The sequence below is a fragment of the Natrix helvetica genome (assembly GCF_964273705.1).
Source record: "Natrix helvetica genome assembly, chromosome: 4".
Taxonomy (NCBI): domain Eukaryota; kingdom Metazoa; phylum Chordata; class Lepidosauria; order Squamata; family Natricidae; genus Natrix; species Natrix helvetica.
In genome coordinates, this window is record NC_138550.1 from 129,019,177 (window position 1) to 129,040,257 (window position 21,081).

Here is a 21,081-nt window from a genome sequence, read left to right on the forward strand (position 1 = left end):
AAAAATAATGTTTGTTTGTGTATGTGTGTCAAGGGTGGGAATGTAATGTAAATTACCTGTCACTATTTTTATTGTTGTTATAATTGTCCTGAGATTAAAGCATCTTGCAGCATTGTCAAGTGTGCACTTCGTCACAGAACAATTGGTGGTCATCAGGCATTACTTTAAATATTACACCATTGGATTTTCTTAAGCTGTGTTGTTGCAGATTTTTTATAAGAGATGCTTGCATGATGATGGGCTTTTATTAACAAAATAAAATATTAATAAAAAATAAATTTCCTCATGTACTAAGGAGATATTTCTTATATACAAATATATTTTTGTTGTTCTCCCTCTACATTACTAAACATTTGTTCCCTTTCAATCTTATTTTAATTTAATTTCTTACAATTACAATTCTATTTATCCTCTCTGTACTTGTACTTCAAATGGTCCTTTGAATGCAAATTTTATTCTTCCAAATGCTAATTTTGTCACTACAATCTCTCTTAACCTCACTTCTCCAATTTCTGTTCACTCTTTGACTGCATTATAGTTTAAGACTTAGACTTCTGTTTTTCCTTCCTATTACTTTCTTCAGACTCTCTTTTTTTCATCAGAATCCCTTGTTTTCTCTTTCCAGTTTCATCCTTCAAGAGTGTCAGTCTGAAATTTCTTTTTCATAACAGAACATCAATTGCTCATATAACCCTGTTGGTACAACACCATTCCTCTCTGCCTCAGCCTTCACCCTTTCTCAAAAGTGTCTGCAGAATTCTTTTTCTGGATGAATGTATGAATCTGTTGCTAGCTTTGCCCTGGTTCTTGTGGATTGCGGACAACTGCTTTCCACTTCTTCCTCTATCACCACTTTCCATGTTCTATGAGCTTTGTGAGTTTTGTTTTCTTGTCCTATTTCCCTTTTTGATTGTTTTCTCCAGCCATTTCCAGAATGGCATTTTGATCCTTTCACAAACAGCAGTCCTTCTCCGACACTTCTCCTCCAGCTAGATCACAACTATCCCTATTTAGTGTGTCTCAGTTTTATTTCCTTACTGCCATAAAGATATTTGAAAGATATGGTGGACACACACTTTGGTGGGAGAGATTAACAGATGGTTCATGGCTTTAGTGAAAGATAGGTAGAGACTGCCTTTCACATATACTCATTTTTATAATAAGTGATAAGCAAAGATTATTTCAGATCAGCTTGCCCACAGAATTGGAACAGATAAGAAATGACAGACCATCACAATTTATGTGGGTAGTCCTCAATTAACAACAACCCTATTTACAACCATTCTAAGTTACAATAGAAAATGTAACTTTATGATCAGACATCACAATCTAAGTATTGCAGCATCCATGTGGTCATGTGATCAAGATTTGGGCACTTCACCATCAGTGGATTGTAACAGGTACAAATGGTCCTTTGAATGCAATTTGCACACTTCACAGCAGGCTTCTGATGGCACTGTCAATAGGGAAACTGGCAGTATAATTCATAACTTGGATTCACATGATGTCTCTCTCAACAATTGCAGATGGTTCACTTAACAACCATGGCAGGTGTGAGTCCAGTGCAGTCATGTGATGTCTTATCTAACAATCATGTCATTTTGGAACAAAGTTGCACAATTGCATTGTGATTGTTAAGTGAACAGTACCTGTTGATAAATATAGCAGCATCAAACCTGCTAAAAATATGCCCAGATCTTCATCTTTTAAAATCGTGTGATAAAGGCAAGACCATTCAAATCAATATGTAAAGCAATTACATATACTAAATTTAGTTTATCTTTCAGGTGAGAGAATAATGAAATTACTTAATGGAAAATATGAGTTTCTAAAATGTAAGAGATACGATAGCCAGGTTGGTGTAATGGTTAAGGCACCAGGCTAGAAACTGGGAGACCATGAATCCTAGTACTATCTGAACCACAAAACCACGTTTCTGATCTTGGTCTAATCATTCTCTCCAAGCCCCAGGAAACAGGCAATGACAAATCACTTTTGGACTTGTCCAAGAAGTCACCAAAAGTGAACACTGACTCAAAGGCGAGGGAAAGAGAGAGACAGTGGGGGAGGGAGAGGGAGAGAGAGACAGGGAGGAAGAGAGAGATGCTGGTATATAATCCTATTCATGCACTCTGACCTAAATCCAATGTTAAAATGATTTGACAATCTTAAATTTGGCTTTTATCACTCTCTTGCCCTTACTTGTTGTTGAGAGTTCTGTGGGTGGAAAGATTCATTATACTCAATCCAATTATTGCATTTGCAAGTCAAGGTGATAAATAACACAACAATACAACAATACATATCTCACTAAATGTCTTATTTCCTTGCCAGGAAATAATTCCTCTTTATTTTCTTTTTTATTGTTCTTGAAGGTAATTAATGTTACTATACTAGATATTTTGAAATATGGGGAAAGAAGCTTAATGTTTAAACTTAAACAATTAAGTGATTAAATTAGTAATGATTAAATCAATAATGATTAAAAATTTAAGTACAACATCATACTTTGAAGAAATGAATACAATCTCTCTTTTTTTCCAGAAAAAAAGAAGAAATATCATCATTGTTTCCCAATAATTATATCATATTTTTTTCAATTTCTTCTTTAATATGAATGAAAAGAAAGCAATTATGTTGGATACTTCTGAATATGAACCTATAACATGGTTTATTTACATGGTGAAAGACTGGATTGATTTTGTATACTTAACAGAATCTGTGAGCTCTATACTTCAGCTTCTGCTCTTATTATCAGTACTTTTTCTTCTTACATATTTTGTATATTCAACCATTTTTTTAATTGTCCACATTTGCACATTTTGTTTTTATACTTGGAAGAAAACATGTACCAAAGAGGAAGATACCTTGTGGAGAAAACCAAGGCAAATGCTTGGAAAATGTATGAATTTATATGGAAAGATATGGCATGGTGAGTCATTTCTTAAATAATCTGAACATAATCAAGAACGCTGTTTGCTTATCCATTTATTATTTTATTAATCAAATGTATATGACCTTCCAACTTACACATAGGTGAGTTCAGGAGATTTACCACATTTTAAAAAATCTCCCCCATAATAAAACTCATTAAAAAAAACCTCCCATGGCAGCAATCAAATTAGCTATTTCATTGACTCCATCCCCATGTTGAACTTGTAATATCAATCTCTCTGCACCAGAATTGTTCTGCTTTTTAATACAGTTAAAACAAGTATGACACCTGGGGATGTTTCATGTTCTATCTAAAATTATGAATAAGAAATTAGGACAGTAGAAGTTTGAATGCTTTCAAAGGTTGCTGGAGATTATCCCCAGTGGTCTACTAAGGTTGTTGCTTAGAATAAGGAGGAAGCTGAGACCTTGGATCAGATTGCACCTATTGACTTTTTGCCTCTTCCTGAGCCCACCATTATGACTAAAGTGGGAGAAGAAACACCTAGAGCAGCGGTGTCAAACTGGATTTCTTCAAGGGCTGGATCAGGATTGTAGGTCTCGGTGGCTGGCGGGTGGTGGTGGTGGAGGAGATAGGAGAGATGGGGTGGATGCCTCCCGCAGCACCCTGCTGGCCAAAATGGGATGCGGGGGTTCCCTCGCAGCCCCCCCTTGTGTTTTGTTTTCACCCTCCATGGCTTCTTGAAGTATACCTGCAGCACTCTGCTGGCCATTTTCAGACTGTTTTCGGCTCTATTTTGTCCCTGTTTTTGGCCTGTTTTTCAGCTGGCAGAGTACTGCAGGAGGCCATGGAGAGTGAAAATGAGTCCTCCCCCTGCGCTTCATTTTCACCCTACATGGCCTCCTGCAGTACTCTGCCAGCTGCTTTCGGGTCCGTTTTCATCCTGTTTTCAGCCTGTTTTTGTCCTGTTGTTTGGCCTGTGTTTGCCCAGCAGAGTGCTGGAGGAGGCCATGGAGGGTGGAAACGAGGCACAGGGGGGGGGCACACAACCTGTTTTAGTCACCAGAAGCACCACAGGCTGGTCCTTTGATATTTCCAGGCTGGCCATGCAGGCGGATTTAACCACCCATAGGCCGGATGCAGCCCGCAGGGCTTGAGTTTGACACTCCTGATCTAGAGCATCAATGGTGTGAAACAAGGATAAAACTCAACTGAACCCAGGTTAAAGTTTTTATTAGTGCCTACCAAATGGTGATAACGGTGGCAAAGTATCAGTACTTCTTTTTCCTTCTTACATGTGCAGAGGGAGAAGTCCTGCCCTTGGCTCCTCTTATGTGACGTGCCACAGGATTCGGTGCTTTATCCTTTTTAACATCTACATCAGGATACAGGGTGAACTCATCTGTTTTCATGGAGTGAGATATCATAGTATGCAGATGATAGCCGTTTATATATCTCCAATCCTTGTGAATTAAGCAATGCCATGAACATCTTATCCAGATGCATGGAGGCTGTGAGAGTCAGGATAGGCAACAACAGGCTTTGGCCAAACCCTGGCAAGACTGAGTAGCTCTTGATTTTGGGCCTATTGGGTTCAGAACTATTCCATCTTGATGCTGGCTAGAGTTATGCTGCCCTAATAGACCCAGTGCACAACCTGGGCATCCTTCTGGACTCAAGACATCTGCTAAACAAGAAGAAGTTATGGCTAGGAGACCCTTTGAACAGCTTCATCTTGTATGCCAGTTGCACCAATTCCTGGATCAGCAAGTTTTGTTCAAGATTGGATGCCCTAGATTGGAATGTTGCAATGTCCTCAACCTGGGGATGCTCTTGAAAAGTATTCAGAAGCGTCAGCAGGTACATATTGCAGCAGCATGGGCATTTATGTGCCTAGAGTCATGTACGTTACATTCTGCTCTGCAATCTGCCTTGACTGCCAGTTTGCTTCCAAGTCCAATTCAAGGTGCTCGTTTTGATCTATAAAGCATGGGATGGGACCAGGCTATTTGACGGCTGCCTCTGCCCAGCTTACATTAACCCATCCCATTAGATCTACCATACATGGGATGCTGCAGATACTATCAGCTAAGGACCTACAGTTGTTGGGTCCCAGGAGATCTGATGTAACTATTGTGATACCCACTTTATGGAACAGTCTTCTTCCTGAAATTAGATTAGCTTTATCCCTTTTGAAATTCTGGATGGCCCTCAAGATCTAATTATGCTATCAGACCTAGCAATCTTGGTAACTGGATACCTGCATAGATGGCTCCATTACTGAGGTGGCTATTTTACTCCCCTCTTCACTTGTTTCTGTTTTTATAATATTTATTGTTAATGCGATTCTTTATATATACATAAATATATGTATATGTACACACACATAGACACACGTGTGTGTGTGTGATTATTTTTATCTGGGGTTTATGGTTATGATTGGAGCACTAACCAATAATCAGGCTGCTGCATTCTTAAGCATGAGTCATGGTGGTGCAGTGGTTAGAGTGCAGTACTGCAGGCTATTTCTGCTGACTGCAGGTTGCCTGCAATTTGGCAGTTCTTAAGCAACTGAAACTTCTGAATGGTTCTCAAGGGCAGCCTCACATAGGGAAGATTCCAGAACTGATAGTGGCATCTGTCACAGAAGTAAGGTCTTGCTGCTTCAGTTAGGGATGCAGTTGTTGTCCCAAAGAAGCTGGGTAAAAGTTCATCTAGCCATGTTCTCCACTTACCCAAAAAGCAATAGCCAGAAGGATCCATTGATCCCTGCCATTCAAGAGTGTCATACTATTGAACCACAACATGGAAACTGGCAGAAAACCTCCAAGTAGTTTAAAACTATAACTCCATTTTGTAGTATTCCATCTCACCTTATTTTCTTTCATCCAGATAGTCAAATGTCAAGAGATTGATAGCATTTCCTAACAGTCAGGGATAGTGATGTACAGTGGTCTTAAAGACCACCTAAATTCTAGGTCTAAAGAACTGGAGAAAGGTGCTACTTCTTTTCAGGTCCTGACAAAGCTAATGCAGAAGAGTGACTAATGCTGTCTCCATCTCATGCTCAGGCCTGAAGAATGAATGAGTCAGTTCTTCTCAGATTGAGAAGAAATAATTCCAATAATCTACTTCATCTAGGGTGTTCTGGTATTACCTACAACAATGATCTCAGTAACCTTTCCTAATAGGAGAAGTTAGAGAACAGGAAAAAATTGTGAAAAAGATCTCTAGTCTCCATCAAGACTGCAGGTACCATGTTCATATCCCTCCCAAACTGAGGAAGGGATTACCTCCACAAACCAGCCTTTTATCTCCCACCTATCCATGCCCCCTGCTGCCACTTGTGCCTAACATAGAAGCAAGGAGGATCATAAAATCAAGCTCTCAAATTCCCAAGGACATATCAGAGAGCAACCTACCACTTCAATAGGGTCCATGGTCTAATATGAATCCCAGGAAACATGGTAAGACACTGCTCAGCTACTATTTTGGAGTCTGCTTTGGAGAAGTAAGGAAAAATTAAATTTGAGTGACTCTGTTGGAAAAGTGCTGTGCAAAACTAGTCAGATGGAAAGTTTGCCATTTGCTATAATCCTAGATTGGTTTGGGTCATTATGCAAAAGGCTGTCAGATGATAGTCTAGGATGGAATAAATGAGGTCAAGCAATCACACGTTTTCATGTTTTAGGCCAGAGGTGTCAAACTCGATTTCATTGAGGGCTGCATCAGGGTTGTCTTTGACTTCAAGGGGCAGGTGGGCGTGGCTGGTGTGGGCATGGCCAGCTCAACATCACTCCTGTCGGGGGCACCTGTGGTGGCCCAGACAGGGCTGTGGGAATCCATTGTTTCCAATGGAGGAAGACAAGATATGGAAAGTGCCAAACCCTTGTCCTCCAGTGGAGCCTTGCCATCTGCTGGTGGCCAAGTGCTAAGGCAGGACTTCCCTCCCTCCCTCCCTTCTTTTCCTTCCCTCTTCATTCTCCTTTCTTCTTCCTTCCCCTCTTTCCTTCTTTTTTCTTCCTTGCTCTCTTCCCATCTTTCCTTCTTTTTCTTTGTCTTCCCTATTTCCCTTTCTCTTTTCCTGACACTTCTTGGGTGCTCAAATGCAAAAGGGGAAACATTTCTCCTTTTTTTTGCTTTTAGTTTGTTTTGCTAGCTCTCTGTCAGCAAAAATGGAGGTGGGGGGGGGTACGGCTCCCCTGGGCCTGTTTATGGCCTAGATAGCCTGCTGAAGCTCTCTGCCAGTCTTGTTTTCAGTATGGATGACCTGTTGAAGCCCTCTGCCTGCAAAAATTGAACTTTGGAGCCACCCCTCCTTGGGCCCCATTTTTGGCCTGGATGCACAGCCCCCCACCCCCGGGCCTCCATCATTACTGGCAGAGGGCTGCAGGAGGTTGTCCAGGCCAAAAGCAGGACCCAGGGAGCCATGCATGACCCTCCAAAGATCTACGTATTCTGGCAGAGGCACTGTGGGATGGTCCTTTGCCATTTCCATGGCTGCCTCACAGGCCGAATTAAGCACCCCATAGGCCAGATGTGGCCCACAGGGCTTGTGTGACACTCCTGGCTTAGGTTTATGCTTAAACTCAACCTGTGTTCTCTCGAGCTCACTTGCTGTTGACAGATATTGCCAGAGATTAATGTAGCATTCAACTGTCACATACATATAATCAGAGCCCAACTCCCAGGCTTCCTTGGAGATACATTGATCATATTGGCAAGGTTTTCTGACATCTGGGAATTGTTTAAGAGTGGTACATTGCATCTTTTATGCTGCTTTTTTATTATTTATATTAATATTTTCCATATTTAAGCATTAAGACATTATTAATTTCTTTACTTATTGCTAAAATTTTGCCTTTTCAGGTCATGAGGTCATTGGTATGGAGAATCTACCAGAAGGAGCAGGGATGATTGTTTATTACCATGGAGCTATTCCTTTAGACTATGCCTTATTTGTAGCTTGTTTCTATGCAAAAACTGGGAGATTAGTCCGCTCCGTGATTCATTATGGCCTGTATTTAGTACCAGGTAAATATGTTAACCTTTAATTACATTTTAATTTAATTTAAATTTAATTACCCTTTGCCTTAAATAATGCTTTAAGTATTCTAAAAAATAATTTTCCAGGCAAAAAGTTCATGCTAAAGAATGAGTGTTCTGTAGGGAGAATGAGGCAGACAAGAACTGAGGCAAGGCAGGTTGAAGCTAACACAACCTTTATTAACAGTATAACACGGCAAAATGTAAGGCAAACCTCCACCCGGCAAACAGCAGCATTTGTCAGCTGACAGCCCTTTTAATACTAGAGCTGTCAGACGCTGAACCAATAGAATGGCTGCATTCTCCCGCCAGCTGGCATCTCAACCAATCAGGGACCGGCAATGATAAGTCAATGGTGTCGTAGCCTTGAGGACTTAACAATGAGCATGCCATAAAAGGGATGCAAGATGTTTTAAAGCAAGAGTTTTGTTTGTGCAACTTGAAATCCATAAAGACATCCATAGCTACAGTGACTATATTTTCTTGGAAGAAATAAAGGACAAATCAGAAAAGTGTGCAAACCAGAAAGCAAGGGGGACAAAATCCTTCAAAAACATTTTTGAAAATATTACTATTTATGTTCATAACTTCGCTTTCAAAACTTCATAACTTCAAAAGCAAATCCAAGAAAATACATGATTAAATCAACTAAATCTAAAAGAGAGTTTTACAAAATAAGGGACTATCCTTTATCCTTTATAATAATGGACATAGGGTGACTATATCCATAGCCCATTTGTGTTTTGGTTGCCACTCAGAAGATGGCTATTTAGATCTTACTCAGCATGCCAGATATACTTCTGCAAAGAGGCAGGTTTAACAGAAGTCAGAGTTCCAAAATCAAAGGAGAAATTCACTTGTACTAAAAACAAATCTTCCCTAAGATATAGTACAATGAATTTACAAAGTGTCACATACTAATGTATCAAAACACCATACACTGGACCTGAACTGAAGAACATGCAACATGAAATACATCTTCACAGTAGGTACTTTTAGCAAGAAAATCTTCAGAGCTCCCCCATTAGAATAGGACAAATACACAATTGGCTGTTACAAAGTGAGTTGCCTTAGTGAGGAAAGGAACCCAGCAAGAATGTTTAAATGAATTCCTGAGCACAGCCCTTTTTTTCATAAAACTAGGCATTAAATAGTGAGAAAAAAGTTTGCTGATTGATTTTTATTTTATTTTATTGCTTTGAATTTCTTTAGAGAAAGAAAGAAGAAAAATGAAAAGCTGACTCTAGCTTGGGGAATGTGAATTTTCAAGCACTTTAGAATACAAAAATCCAATGCGCCCAGATACTATGGTTAAATAAATAATCAGTTAGATTATGTTAGAGAATTGATTCTATTTAGGATATACTGAAAGTCTTTCTCAATTCCTTTCGTAGTTATTTGTCTCAGGGCTCAGCTTCTTGAGATCTTTTATCTCAGTTTATTCATTGGAGAGAGACGCGGTGCTCAGTGGCTAAGCCGCTGAGCTTGTCGATCAGAAAGGTTGGCAGATCTTAATCTCCTGCAGGTTTTAATCCCTAGCACCGCATAATGCAGTGCACTCCCATTACTTGTCCCAGCTTTTGTTAACCTAGCAGTTCGAAAGCATGTAAAAAATGCAAGTAGAAAAATAGGAACCACTTTTGATGGGAAGGTAACAGCATTCCGTGCACCTTTGGCAATTAGTCATTCTGGCCACATGACCATGGAGACATCTTTGGACAGCGCTGGCTCTTCGGCTTTGAAACGGTGATGAGCACTGCCCTCTAGAGTCAGGAATAACTAGCACATATGTGCGAGGGGAACCTTTACCTTATTCATTGGAGCTATAAGTTAAGGCATCTAACAGACCGAACCCTACAAATTAACTTCCAGATAATGGCTTGCTGTCATTGAATGGTTAGTTTGTTTGTTTTTCAATTAATATGAAGGTGTCTAAATTTCCTACTAAACCCAGGAAAGAAAGCAATAGCCATAAATCCCAGTGAAAGCAATAATTGTAAAATTGAGCTGTTGGATGCAATGTGGAAATGAAAGAATGAGACTGTTGTGGGTTCAACTTCAACCCATATCTGGCTACACAGCAACATTCAGAAAAAAGTATGTTCCTTAAAGCCCCCAGAATGCTTAGGAAAAAAAGGCAGAAATCACAATAATTGTCACAATGGTTATTATACCATATTATACAACATTATAGTTATAGCCATATAATATTTATTTTTTGTCCAAAGTAATGCTTTCCTGTAACATTCTGCTTTCCTCTGGTTTTTTTAAAAAATAGGTTTAAAACTGTCTCTTGATGTAGTGGGTTGCATAAAAGGCACAAAAGTAGAATGTGTTGAAATTCTCAAGAAAGGCAATTTATTAGGAATCTCACCTGGTGGACTAAGAGAAGGAAACTTTAGTGATGAATATTACAACACAGTCTGGGGAACCGGCATAGGTTTTGCTCAAGTTGCTTTAGAAACACAAGTGGTAAGTGATCTATTGCTCATGTTAAGTATTACGTTCCAAGAGCTCCTATACAGGGGTGGGTTCTGGCAGGCACTAAAATTGTTCTGCGCATATACAGAACCCAAAAACAAGATGGTGCTGTCTACAGCGCCGCCCGGAAAACCAGTTCGGGGATGTGGCAGGCCTGGGTCGCTGCCAGTTCCAGCGGCCCAGGCCACCAAATGATTACCAGTTTGGCCAAACCAGTAGAAACCCACCACTTCTCCTATATGAATATCCTTAAGTGGTTAAATTTTCATGTTCACAATATTAGACAATAGCTTTATTTGTTTATTTTTAAAAACCAGGTTAGACACAGGGCAATACATACTGACTGCAATGACAATTACTGTATTTTTGGAGTATAAGACGCACCAGAGTATAAGACGCACCTTAGTTTTTTGGGAGGAAAATAGGGGGGGGGGCAATTCTGCCTCCAAGTATTCATTTTTATTCCCATAACACCAGAAAAGCAATCAAACACAATAGTATAATAAAACAACACTTTTTGCCACTGTTTTTCTTTCCCCAAGTGGTCGGGAAACTCTTAATAAGCTTAACTAGATGTCTATGCATTCAGTCAAAAGCACTTCACACCTGTAAAAATGTAACAAAGCTGAATCAACAAACCAGCCCAGTGTTTGCCTGAAGGAAACCATTGAGAAAACTCAGATAGCCAATAAGAAAAATCCCTGCCTTGCCCTTAAAGGGATTGTCCACAAAAGAATAGAAATCACATGGTCACAGGAACTGTCTGCCTTGCCCTTGAGAGGATTATCTCCAAAAAATAGAAACTGGACAAAAGAAGCACCTCTTAAGGCAGTCTTCAAATCTCGGCTTCTCCCAGCTGGAATGAACTGGAAAATTTTTCCAACAGTATGCTGCAGTAAAAATATTCAAAGCTTTTTTTCAGCCCTAATGAGGTGCTAATTGGTGCTTTGCCCATCGATGAAAGATAGCTTCACTCGTTAGCACCTCATCAGGGCTGAAAAAAGCTTCCAAAAAGCTACATTTGGAGTATAAGACACACCCAAATTTTCAGCCTCTTTTAGGGGGGTGCATCTTCCACTCTGAAAAATATGGTATGTGACCTTCACACTAGGAGAGTTGTAAATAGCAGAGTTTGGGCTGTAAAATTATTATTTTTCAGCATTGTCATAACTTTGAACGATTGATAAATTAATGAGGCATACAGTTCCTGTATATTCCAGGTCTGAGATTAAAACATAAAGTGACCAAGATTTCACATTTAATATATTAATTTATCAGTGTCTCATATCACCAGGCATACTCTAGTGACTTAAACAGAAATACTGCAGAAAATAAACAGAAAATCATTCTATTAAATAGTGAGGCACAAGAAACAATGCCTGTCAAATATGAAAGCGCCAGAAAGAGAGAATATAACCATTGAACTGTTTAAATTTCAAAAATGAAAACAAGAGCATGTAAGACAGTTGATTTCTGTTCCATTAATTTCAACAAAGTGGATCATGACCTGAGGATGTATTAAGGTGAATAGAATGGGAGTACCAGAACACTTGATTATTCTTCTGGGGAGGTGGGGGGGTGTCTTTTCAATGAACAAGAAACTACTCTAAGAACTGGCTTTATAGAAATGGAAAGGAATAGAAATAGGGGCTGATAGATGAATGGACAGACAAATTACCTCTTTAACCTTTATAACAAATGGATTATAAGAAGGGCAGGATCAGATTAATAGACTCAATATTAGATGTCAATTCAACTGAACCCTAAATAAAAAAGATCTATTAGAGATACTTATGAAGAAAGTAAAAATCAAAGTAAAAAAAAAGTTATTACTAAGAAAACTAAAGTAATGCCAACCTGCATGCTTACAGTACACTAGTAAAGGGTTTTTTTTTGGGGGGGGGGAGGTGTTGGACTCAATAAAAGATAAAGGCAGGGCATGGCACTCCAGAAGAAAAGCATATTTATTTTAGGAATGTAACAACAAGCTTAAACAAGATGATAAAAGGTAATGTTATTTCAGACATCTAGGGACAATTACAGAGAGTAACATGGACTGAAATCAATTAATCACAGAGATTGTAAGATTGAAGAGAGCCGTTCAGAAGCACACAAATGTGAGTAGATAAATAGGTACCACCTTGGTGGGAAGGTAACAGAGTTCCGTTCATCTCAGTGTAAAATCATGCTGGCCACATGACTACAGAAATATCTTCAGATAATACTGGATCCCTTGGCTAATAAACAGAGATGAGCAATCAGACAAACTGGACAAGAATCAGACAAACTGGACAAGGGAAACCGTTATTTTTACCTTCAGAAAAAAATAGATTAGCATGGTGAGCATGTATTCAGACAGTCACCAAATAGATGGCAAAGAACTAGAAATATATTTTTCTCTTTCTCACTAAGTCACGTACAGTATAGAATAAAGGTAATGAAAATTTAATGGGACAATTGACAAATAGGAAAGCAGCTAAACAGAATATAGCTAGGTAAGGGGAGATAACAGATATAAGAAAGACAGGATTACAGTCATCTCAGTAAAAAGCTTAGTGTTGCAAAGGAATGTGATTCTTATATCTGTATTTACTGGCATTTGCAAAAGGCAAAAAAGTCTGCCAGTTACTGGTGGAAGAAAAACAATGTCACCTTTTCATTTCATTCTTAAAACCAAGAGGACTACTTTCCAAGGCATCAATGAAGCAACGATGTAAACGAAAATACAAAAAATGAAAAATGTACTGAGCTTTAGGAACTGGAAAATGAAGACACAACAAAAGGGTTAGATTATTTTCAAATCAACTATCAGATGTGATTGTTATTGCAGATTCAGTGATGAAAGTCTTGTGGTTCATGTTTACAAGGGATAGCATAGAATTGGTTGTAGTAACAGTTACACTTTATATTAACCCTTGTTTTCAAAGGGCACAAAGCAGTAAACAAATGTTCATAAGGCAAATGAATTAATTTTGTTAAAAGTCCTAAATCAAATTGAAACACTTTCCCAACTTATACCAGTTTTTATATATTTCTCTCTTCCTGTTTAGCCAATCATCCCCATGTTTACGCAAAATATCCGTGAAGCTTATAGAACAGTTGGAAAAACAAGTAAGCTTTTTCTAAACTCCTGCTATGATTCATTGCATATTCCTTAAAAACAATTTTCTCAAACTCTTTTTACAGCTTTTATATATTTTGTAGTAAACCTACTTTCCTAAATTGCTTTAAGAAATTCACCCTGCAGGTTTCTTAAGTCGCAGTTACTGTGAATCAATGGAGGTATAAAGTGATTCAAAACTGAATAAAGCAGATGTAAATATTCCTTTTTGTATCGATGAAGGAGTCCATATTGGAAAAGCATTTTATGTCCTGAAGCAAATAGAATGATTCTCCTTTTCCTTCCTCTTTCCAAGAGAAAAATATAACTCTTTAAATAATTAAATTTTATTTTGGCATAACAACAAAATAGTATATTTCATATTAGGTAAAAGGCGGCTAACAATCTGATTGGATGTAAAAGATAAATAAGGCTATTCATCACCTGTCTGAGATTCATGTACAATTCTGGTACATGTACAATTCTGAGATTCATGTACAATTCTGGTACCTGCTTCTCTACTCTATTCTAGCATGAGCCCTGTGGACAGAATTCTGTATAAAGTATATATAATGTTATATATAATACTATGCAACATGGGCTCTGGTAATAAGTATGTCCAGCCATACAGACCTAGATAAGATCAAGAAAGCAAGAATTAGGCTGATTTTAGCAAAGTGTCCTTAATGTGACCATTAGGAGTAAGTACAGAATTTTAGAAACTGCAAAAGAAATTTCCTTCACTTAGTATTGAATTTAGTCAGGTAGAGACTTTCAGAATGTTTTAAACAATTTCTTCTAGGTTTTCTTGCCCTCTAAATTGTGTTTTATGAAGTAAGCTATTCATGGACATCCCTTCTTTCTCTGGGAGGTTTATTTACAACCACACTTCCATGACTCAAACTGACCCAAACTCCTTATCATATAATTGGTCCAGACATATAACAATTGGGACTAGAGCTTCCATTGCTAAGTGATCCAGTCATTGATTGAATTGCACACAATTTTATGACCTTTTAGGCTGCAGTTATTAAGTGAATCATCCCAGGCATTAGGAAAAAAAATGTGGTTCTTAAGTGAATCTGGCTTCCCCATTGACTTTGCTAGTTGAAAACCTGCTGGAAAAGGTATTAATATGACTTGCATCATTATACAGTAAATGCAATCTGGTTGCCAAGTATCCAAATTTTGTTCAAGGGACCATCGAGACATTACAACAGTTGCAAGTGTGAGGACTAGTCATAAGTTACTTTTTCAGCACCCTTGCAATATTCAGTTGTTAAACGAATGGTTTTAAGTCAAGGACTACCTGTATAGAAAGGGAAAGCACCCATGTCATCCCTGCACTTGACAGGATATTTACCAAGCTTTTCTTCATTGTGTCATTCCCTTCCCCTGGTTGGAATAGGAACAGAGCACTCCAACTATTCCATGTATATTATTTGATTATGCAAGAATATTGCAACCCTAGAATAATTTTTCATAACTCGGAAGTCATGTGCATTTATTTGTCAATTTAGAAGATGCAATGTAACTTTAAAAAAAAGTGAATAGGGATTTCTACATCATTGCCAATTAATGTTGTCTTCCATTTGATTTCTTCGTCAGAACTAATGAAATGGCTGTACGAACATTTTTGATTGCTTGTCCTTCCCATATACGGAGGGCTTCCAGTCAAATTCCGCACCTATATTGGAGAACCCATCCCTTATGACCCAAATATAACTGCTAAGGAACTTGCTGAAAAAGTAAGGGCACTTACTTTTACTCAAAACAATCCTTTAAAAACATCGGCTTTTTATACAAAACATGCTTTAGTTTCAAGGCATACAAAGAGATAGTGCTTATATATTTTAAATTTAACATGAATTTATCAATCCCTTCTCTCACTGGAATTGCCACTAGTAATCATGAAATTAGGGGGGGGGGGAGAAATAATCTAAAGCAAAAAAAATATGGAAGTTGCATCACACATTTGTGTACACTTAGTTAATACATTGCATCTTTATGATTAAGAAAGGGCAGCTTAAAATATGAGAAATTATGCATGCAAATGTTCCTGATGGGCTACCTAATGAGTGGATCACGCATTACAATACTGCAGTGCTGCAGTGCTTCCTTCATCATTTCACTCCCTTCAGCCCTCTCACCCCCCAATGCCTCTGCTAAGCCTACTTACATTTGTTTGCCCCAATGTCTACTAAATATAGGTACTTGGATAATTACTGTATGCCCGTGAAATATGAATGGTGCAAATTATATTACTATCTTAAAAAGGAAGGAATAGAAACACCTGGGTAGATCTGGGAAGGCTCTAAATCAGTCTGTAAAGTTATTAATCACTAAGAAACCTGGAAGCAATGCAGTGATTACTAGAAGTGAGTATGAATTATCAAGAAATCTTGCCAGATTAACATTATCCTATTTTATGGGTGGTCACTTTCCTGAGAAACCATGGAAATTCCTTGGATGTATGTTTTTTGCTCTCAGAAGACATAACCCATTGCATTATGAGCTCAGTAAAGCAGTGGTTAGATTAGATGAATCCAAACTGGCATGAAAACCTTTTTCAAAAAACATTCAATATTCCTTCAGGACTGTTAAATCTATTCACGGGTGAAATCCAGCATATTCTGATAGGTTCTAGAGAACTGGTAGCGGAAATTTTGAGTAGTTCAGAGAACCAGTAGCAGAAATTTTGAGTAGTTTGGAGAACTGGCAAATGCCACCTCTGGCTAGGCCCAGAGCAGGGTGGGAATGAAGATTTTGCAATATCATGCCTACCAAGCCAAGCCCACCAAGCCACACTATGCCCACCAAGCCACGCCCACAGAACCGGTAGTAAAAAAAAAATTGAATTTCACCACTGAATCTGCTGAAACGATGTTGCAGGATTTGACTTGAGGTTGGGACACTTCAAAGCTTTTATTCATGACTAGGACTTGTAATGTAAAGATATGGTTATAAAATTTGCAGATGATACATGCTTGCATAGCAAGAACAGAGAAGATCAGCAAACTGACAACTTAAATCTTGGGAGGCACACTGATCCTTGAGAAGTTAAGTCAAAGGGAATACCACAGTATTAAAGGGCCTAACATATTAATTCTTTACACTCCCAGAATATAGGACACAGAACAAGAAAGTTAAGGTACAAGATGATCAACTCCAGTGAAACAATAGGCAAACTTTTTTGAGTGTAAATACAAGGCAACAGACAACCTATTGTCTGAAAGTGTGTGTAGGTGGAATGTAGAAGGCAAGGATCATGACTGCTGCTTCACTATGAGTTTAATCTTTATCTGCAACATTTAAGTTCCTGTGCCTCTGAAGCTGAGAGTTGTTGTTGTTGTTATGATGATGATGATGATGATGATGATGATGATGATGATGATGATGATGATGATGATGTGAAATCTTCCATTACAAATACAGCTGTGAATGTATGTTTTTTAAAAAACAGTATTGTCAAGGCCTCATCAGAGCTGGTTTGGGGGTTAAGCAGTTGGAACCATCCGATGGGGATGGCACATCTCCCTTGGAATGTTTGGAGAGGCCAGGAGCTGATGACAATCCCATCTTAGACCCCTCAGGTATTGGGAGGTGGTCTACCAGGTGGAGAATTGCTTGCCCTCACAGACACAGGGAAGAATCAGTTGCAGAGAGGCAGTGCTGCTGCTACTTAGCAGATCCCCTCTGACGAAGAAAATATGCCTCCTCTACGCAATCCAAGAGCCCAGATAATAGAATGGAGGCAAGCTCAAAGGAGGGCTGCGAGGCTATTCAGGAGAAGGTCACCCTGCCCTCCTCACAAGGAACACCTGGTGTGCATTGATTACTTAAGGAGAAGCTGGGGGTGGGGGATTGTATTTGCCAGGAACAATTCTTTGTTTTGGTTTACGCTTCCCTGACTCATGTTCCTGCCTCTGTCTTGTGGATTTGCCTTTTGCCTCATGGACTTGCCTCGCCCTTTGTACCTTGACTCTAGACCTTTCCCCTGCATTTTGACCTTATCTTTGACTTTCTTTATTGTTTACTGGTTTTTGTTTGGGAGACTGAGAGGGAATGCTTTCAGGATAGTGTGGGGTGACCATTTCTTGTGACATCGATGGAGCAATAAAGGACTCCATTGCCTAGGTGACTTCGATCACAACAAGTATTGACTTTGTACTGCCTTCTTCTGTATTTAACAGACAAAGATTGCACTTGAAAATCTTCGAGACAGACACCAGAAACGACCTGGAAATATACTTAGAGCCCTATTAGAGCGATTTGATAAAAACAAGAAAGAATAAGAAAATAAAAAAGATGTTTAGTCTTTATATATTGTATTTTGCTATTCATGAATTTTCCTGTCATAATCCATATCCATACATAATTCTTAAATGCAATATTTTTAATTGTTTGGAATGTATAATTTCTTTTTATGGACTATTCAGTGAACAATGTTATATAACTTTTTGAAGTTTTATTGTATTGGAATGATTATTATAGATATTATTTTTCTGCTGTAAGTAAAGTTATGATGAATTTTTCTGTCATATACAAAAGCCTGTGAAGATTGCACTCAATCTGCCTCATTGATGTATTTCATTGTATTTCATTGATGTACTGCCTCATTGATATATTTCCTTATATGGCATTGAGGACCCCTCTTTTTCGAAGCAAGGAATCCCTCATGAATCATGAAGATAATTCCTTTTTAGGGGCTTGAAGCAAAATAGAGAAGCTCCTCTGCTCTCTGTATAAACGTAGAGTGCCTAATTTACCATACAGTATTATTTCAGAAGGCCGCTTGGGTTAAGCTTTGATTAAAATGTTTCATTCTTCTGAAAATTTGTACAGTCTTGGAATTGTCCAAACTTCCATGGAATAATTGCAGTGAAAGTATAAATGCCAGCAAATGTTGACTTTCTATGAACATTAATTTGAAAATAGCTGAAGGACCAATATTAACTAGAATAGCAGGCCTGGTGTAAGGCACAACAGTATTAAGATTCAGCATTCAAAGTTACTGTTTTGATTTTCTTTTGCTTTCTTGCTGACACCTCACTGACATAACACACCTTGGCTGTGTGACCCTCAAACATCCCTTATCTCAGTTTTCCCTTCAAGGCCCTGCTTCCAACTCCTGCTAAGAAGAAAACATAAAAGATAAGAGGCCATAGCTGTGGCCGGTGGGATGCTGGAGCAGCTCCTACCAGCTCACTAGAGTAATGTATTACATTCTGAAGAATTTTGCAGCCAATTGTTCAACATTTACCAAAATACCAGTATCCCTAATCCAGGGTGGTACAGCAAATGAGAAAATTGGGGCCTGGGAAACATTTTCCTCCCTCTCTCAGCTTCTGAGCTGGAGAGACTCAAAAGTCTAATCACTCAGAAGAAAGAGGATTTTCCCCAGGGCTGGAGCAGCAGTCAGGAGAAGAGAAAGTGAGGGAGCCTTGCTTCAAAGTGAGAGAGTCCCATTTCCAGAAGAGAGGGGTGGAACACAAATCTAATAAACAAACAAACAGAGAAATAGAGGGAGGGAGCACAACAGGAGGAGAAGGAAATTAGAGCAATATGGTAGAAGACAGGCTGAACTTTGTAAGAACAAAGAAGAGACCTATGAAGAAGAGTGACAGGAGCATATTGAAATTCAAAGTGGAGATATAAAGTGCTATAATAATCAAGGGTTTTAAAGATACAATTATAGTAGCCTTCTAGAAAACAAAGAGTTGAAGTAGAATAGGGACAACAATAGGAATAAGTCATTGATACAGCTACGAGTAAGATTGTTTTTGAAAAAGTTGAAAAGTCTCATGTTATAATTTTCATAAGATATTCTTGTTTTTACAAGCAGGCTCTCCCCCAGCTTTGAAGAGAGATGTTTACATTATGTGAAAAGAATTTTAATTCAAAATTAAATTTATTCTTGTACTGTCTTTGATCTTTTTTTTTTTTTTTTGATTATTTACATGACTCACAAGTGACCAAAACTAGAAAACCATGTTACAAAAATCACTAATGTAATTTATTTCGTCTTCTGGTAATTAATGTCCAGGCTAAACCAATTAACCTGCACAATAATAGCAAACAAAGAAAACCCTCTACACACATTTCTTTAATTCCTCAATCAAGGTGCCCAAACTTAACCCATACATCAAAGAATGAGTCAAGGCAACCTGGATAGTGGATCAAATCTGGATAAGTCATCATCCAGCCAGCACCACACCATTTTGTCTGGGTCTTCTGTTTCTGGACTCTGCCCACTTGGCACTGATCATATACATTTGGCTCTGGAAGCAATGCAGGCAACAAATAAATACATTTTCATGTTTCCTACTAGCTTTGTAAAATCTCATTCTGGAGATTTATTAATAAATGGGAAAGTATTAAATACCCTTGCAGCTGAAGAAATGCTCAGACTAGATTTTGCCTCTATTATTTACATTCACCTATGTATGGTTGTCTGCTATCTGGGACAATGTCCTCCACCTGGAAGTGGCATGCTAGCCTAATAGCTTAATCTTAACCAGAGATGGTATTCAGCAGGTTCTGACCAGTTCTGGAGAACTGGTAGCGGAAATTTTGAGTAGTTTGGAGAAACAGTAAATACCACCTCTGACTGTCCCCACCCACATCTATTCTCTGCCTCCCGAGTCCCAGCTGATTGGGAGGAAATGGGGATTTTGCAGTAACCTTCCCCTGGAATGGGGAGGGAATGGAGATTTTACAGTATCCTTCCCCCTGCCATGCACACCAAGCCACACCCACCAAGCCACACCCACAGAACCGGTAGTAAAAGATTTTGAATCCCACCACTGATCTTAGCCCTGTATAAGTATATAATTAAATCTAATAAGGATCAAGAACCACCTGTGATTTATAAAGTTCAATTAAATCTAAAATCTTCCACCCCTTACATTGTAAATTCAACTTTTTGGAATCTCTCTGGATTTGCCAACAGGGAATATAGGTCATGTGGAATTACAACATAAAGAAGGCAAGCACTTCAGGTTTTGGTAAGTTAAGGCATACCCTTCCTCCACCTTTTCCTGAATCCTGTGGCAACAGGCTGATATCCAAGGCAGTAATTTAGCAGATTTTGAGGCTGGGCAAACAACTCAAACCAGTTCCAGCACTTGTCAATTTTCTTGCGGTTGCTTTAACAGTTAATTTGTTTCTTGTCTGATCATTGGTTAATGAAGAAAGGAAGTCAAGTGGCTTCAGTTTTGAATTCCAATCACCTGACCCAAACTATGCAACAACCCCTCCCCCCAGGTGAGAAGGTTTGGCACCACATGTGGAAACAAGAACCTGCTCTCCTACTGATCGACAAAGCTAACAGAGATTTGGTAGACTTCAATAGGAACTGTTAGATACTCCCCCCCCCATCTAGTTGTTGACAAGGACAATCAGTCTCCACTCAGGTCCTCTCCTTTCAGACAGAGCAGGGGACCCTGATTGGCTGGAGAGCTGGGCAGCTTCCCCTTAAAAGGGGGAGCTGCCAGACCCTAGTCAGAGCTTGCCTGAACTTGACCTAATAAAGAGCTGTTGTCACCACTTGCCTTTT

The 21,081-nt window shown here is 38.8% G+C and overlaps 1 pseudogene across 1 annotated transcript; it reads left to right on the top strand.

Annotated features, from left to right (window-relative positions):
* Nucleotides 1-2,550: 2,550 nt before the first annotated feature.
* LOC309392093 (DGAT1/2-independent enzyme synthesizing storage lipids-like) lies at nt 2,551-17,869 on the top strand (annotated as a pseudogene). The gene is made up of 6 exons (XR_014176861.1): nt 2,551-2,932; nt 7,766-7,930; nt 10,221-10,414; nt 13,474-13,534; nt 15,132-15,271; nt 17,717-17,869. The product of XR_014176861.1 is annotated as a DGAT1/2-independent enzyme synthesizing storage lipids-like (transcript).
* The last annotated feature ends 3,212 nt before the right edge of the window (nt 17,870-21,081 follow it).